Source organism: Etheostoma spectabile, chromosome 18, assembly GCF_008692095.1.
Source record: "Etheostoma spectabile isolate EspeVRDwgs_2016 chromosome 18, UIUC_Espe_1.0, whole genome shotgun sequence".
NCBI lineage: Eukaryota > Metazoa > Chordata > Actinopteri > Perciformes > Percidae > Etheostoma > Etheostoma spectabile.
The window spans coordinates 23550204-23554686 of NC_045750.1; the positions used below are offsets into that span (position 1 = coordinate 23550204).

Here is a 4483-nt window from a genome sequence, read left to right on the forward strand (position 1 = left end):
TTCCGTAAACACAGAGCAGACACGGAGCAGCGGGAGCTAGCGGCAGAAATGAGCAAAAGCGCGATGAATTATGCACATAAAGTGGATCAATCTTGGATGTAACGGTTTGGATTTAATGCCTCAACGACCCCGAAAAAGTCTGGAAGTTCCAGGCAGGATAGAAAATCACCTGGAGAGGCTAGAAAGACCCGGAAGCGACCTCCGTAACCGCTAACTCGTTAGCTTTTTGGTGAGTTTCTCTGTTTTGTGTTTGTTAAATGATTAAACTATGAATCCGAGGTGCTGTTTAGGCTCGTGGGCGAGTCTCTCGGTCTCAGAGGGTTTTAATAGCTCAAAGGATGATAGTTTGTTTGTGATCATAAGTACATTGCAGGGCTGCCAACTTTTCCCAAAACCTTGGAGTGAGATTTGGGGGGGCAACCCATATTTTGCCACGTACAAAGCAATTTTTTGGGGTCTTTATCCTTCAGGGTTTAATTGTGATTTGTGATATGTGGGGGGGTGGGGTTCTCCCTAGGGGGGTCTGGGGTATGCCCCCCAGGAAAAAAAATTGAAAAATAAACCAATAAGGCACTTTCGGAAGTTTTTTTGCAAAAAAAATGGAGAAATCAAGTCTTACATGATATGTGCAAAACTGTAGGGTTAAGAACCTTTGCATTGTTGTAGTCTCAACAGGTTTTACGGCATTCAGCATTTACATTATATCATTATTACTTCTTATGATAAAGAACTGACCCAGACAACGTGCCAAACCACATGAAGAGACAGTAGCAAATCTCATCAACAGCTGAGAAGATTTGGGTCTGTGGGGAACAGGTCCAGGGGTCCTGGTGTTGGGACAAGGGACCCAAAGTTAATTAATGTTGAGGGATCAACTAAGAACCATGAAATTCTAAAGAATAAGAACCACTGATCTACATAAATTCTTATCCTTTAACCTTTGTGCCAAGGTTCAGTAATGTTTGGCCCTCATCCCTGGGCCCCACTTACTGGATTACTTTTGGAAAAAAAGACTATTTGTTCATTTCATAAAACACTCAAATTAATATTTACAGTTACATTTAGAGATGCACCGAGGTTAGAGAAGCACAATAGTGGCCCAATGTTGCAGTATAGTATATATAGTATAGTGTATATATGTAGTGTATATAAGTATAGTATATATAGTATAGTATATAGTATAGCTCAGATGGTTTCACCACGATTCTGCCCATGTTTACAACTTGGCACATTCAAAATATACTCCTCCCATCTCTGTTGGCCGAGATGTGGAGAGTTGTCAGCTGTGCATGTCATTGCTCCGCTGATATGGTAGATCTCATTCAGACCGTCTGACAGACACAGACGCCCATTCGGTCTCTGGTCTTGACAAGTTTAGAGGAGGCTGTACGCTGCGCATTATCGGGGACTACACGGATGCAACGCGTCACTGTCCCAGCAGAGCAGGTCCACTAACATGAACTGAAGTTGCTACGCTACCAGCCGCGCTGCTCACCTCTATCGTTACAAGAGAGTAGTGGACACGAAGCGACGGACGGTGTCTGTGATACTCAGAGCCATACCTAAAGCGGGAAATGGATGGATCGTAAAAAAATATTCTCAGTTTGCGACAATGCGAAACTTTCACAGACAGGGAGCGCTCTTGACCCCCTCACAGTCTCTGAAAGCCAACTAGTGGCTAAACAGATAAATCTATAGATAAACTCATCTATCAGAAATTTGAACCGACGGTTGACACTTCAGCGTGAGAAATCGGGGGTTGGTGGCGTGTGAGCGTGTGAAACCAGTCAAATGCGTGTGTCTCACGGCCAATGCGTGAGAGTTGGCAGCCCTGCATTGTTTTTTCGGACCTGTTTTCACTTGCTGAGAGCTGAAGGTGGGGGTGCTGGTGTCAGGGTGGTGGTCTACCCCAATTTCTGTTGCTTTGCTCCCTGTTAGTGTCTGTTCACGGGGGACTCTCCCTGGGATCCCTCATGACCCCCTTCTCCTCCTCTGGTAAGCCTCAGCAACATTTATACTTTCCCCTTCCCGTAGGTATGAATGTTTTTTTAATACTATATAATAAATACAATATTTTTGTCTTTTTAAACTGAAAAACATCCCTCACTAACTGTACCAATCTGTTTCCTCAATTGCTTTGGTAACATTGGGAGAAATTCCCTGAATGGCGTTGTAGGTGTTCTTTGGGTCAGATTCCTCCTGGACATAATTTTCCTCTGTTCTATGTTACGTGCCCCCCCCCCTTCTCGTGCTGCCACAGTAGTTTTTAGGTGACAGGGCTGGAAGAGACAGAAACACTGTACACAATAACTTGAAACGGCTGCATTCCCATTGATGCTGTCCTGTGTTGGATACAGTCTCAAGGCATCAAAAGAGTTGTTACTCAACAAATTCAAAACCATTTTTTTTTTTAACCAGTGTTGAAAATACATGAAATGAAGTGGACTTATTATACACCTTCACGTTTTAATTGGCAGCTACAAAGTCACATATTCTAACACTCAAATGCCCATAGAATGTAAGCCAGATAACAAATCAGTGTTTTTCAGTCATTAGAGCGAATGCTAACTGCAGTGGATGTTGACGTGGGACGTTTTAAAGGTCTCTGAGTTTATGTTTTATGGTTGAAATACATATGTTGTCAGTGAGGAATCTAGCCAGCTCGCAGGTGATGCTCTCGGGGCAAGACAAGACACAGATAGATGGTGGGTAGGGAATCTAGCTCCGAATCGGACAAATATTGCACATTGCGCCACTATACCAGTGCATTGTAAAATGAAAAAAGCAAGGTCCGCCTAATATGTTACATTGCAGATGATCACTCCTACAACTCCCTTGTTGTTTTGAAACAATACAAATGAGAGTGACTCACTAGTTTTATTACTGAAGGTAGCTGATGACAGCCTCATGCTTCCTAAATGAGTCCTGGCATGAGTGTTGGGACCCATCAGGTATTTCTTGATATCAGGCCAACGGCAGTCAAGCCTGTCCTTGCTTGAGCCTCTAGGCCATTGGATAGCATAACAGAAAGAGAGAGAAAGAGAGAGAGAGAGAGAGAGCGTAGTGTAGTGTGTGTGTGTGTGTGTGTGTGTGTGTGTGTGTGTGTGTGTATAAAGTGAAGCAGGAAAAGAGACAAGATAGAGCAGGAAAAAGGAGTGAAGAAAGACACAAGTTGTGTAGAAGGGTGTGTGTGTGTGTGGTGTGTGTGTGTGTGTGTGTGTGTGTGTGTTGTGGTGTGTGTGTGTGGTGTGTGTGTGTGGTGTGTGTGGTGTGTGTGGTGTGTGTAATCCGGGGAATTCTCGATGGTTGCCAGCTCTTGCCACACCCAAAGACCCTTAAGTGTTCCAGTGTCACATTATGCATGGTTCAATACAAAAAAGGATATTACATCAAAATAGTCCAAAAAATAATCCGCTACAATCCTTGAAACACTCTTTACACAGACGTTTGGAGGATTTGTGGTGAGCAAGAAGGATCTGATCGTAACTTTCCTAACTCTCTGTGGTGTGTGGGTAGTGGTGTGTGTGTGTGTGTGTGTGTGCCTGAAGGCTGACATCTGGGTGCCATGTTGATGATTCTCGTCTTCTGGTCAGCAGAAATGTGCATATTGAGAATGCCACATTCCCACAGTTCTTATCCTAGCAATGCTAAAACTAACATAACAATTGCAATAGCATGACTTTCTGTAAACTGCTAGTGGCTTGCAGATGTTTTTAATGATTTCAACAAAAAAAAAGTGTAAAAAGAAAAATAACCGTTTCAGGTTCTTCTTTTTTTCTTCATATGTTTTAAACACAGGAGGCAAATGTTTGATACCAAATTGACAATGACTGCAGAATGAAGTTGTGTATTTGCAAATCGTATCATTATAAAAATGTATTTTGGTAAAGTCTTATGCTTGTACAGTCCATTTTCTTTAAAAAAGGTACTCCATATAATCAGAGACCACACAAATGTGTGCTCAAATCCAATTCTGGCCACTTCTCCGCCACCAGCCCATCTTGCGCAGTTCACATGGGACGGTTGAAAAAGCTCTTTTTAAGATTGTTTAGGAGAAGTCCCCATCCTGTGTGCCCGGCTCCGTGGGAGAAAAGTGTCCTCCAGCGCCAGTGGTGAGGAGGTGCCGTAGTCTCTTCAGAAAGCACTGGGCAGAGGCCCTGTAGTCCCAGACAGAGAGTCGCAGAGCGGGAGATGGGAAATCATGGTTTGGAGTAAAACCACGTCCTCGGGGAACAGGGTGTCAGCAGGGATTGCGGTTCCCGTCCTGGGCAACACAGAACCACGAGGCCACCGCAGGGACCCGGCTTTTTCGCTGGATCACAGGGCTCAGGCCCCTCCGGCCTCACCGTAGAGATCCAGTTACTAATCCACCACCCCTGACCAGTACCCAGTCACATGGCGCTGCCCGCCCAGCGAGCAGACTGGGCTTGGCCCTGCGACACAGACCATAGTAAATCCGGCCCAGCTGGTTGCTCTTGGGGAA

At 44.5% G+C, this 4483-nt stretch overlaps 1 protein-coding gene across 1 annotated transcript in view; it reads left to right on the forward strand.

The window, feature by feature from the left end:
* bcl11bb (BCL11 transcription factor B b) overlaps positions 1–4483 on the forward strand; it is a 45232-nt gene that overhangs the window by 34594 nt on the left and 6155 nt on the right. The gene's annotated exons all lie outside the window — the stretch shown is intronic.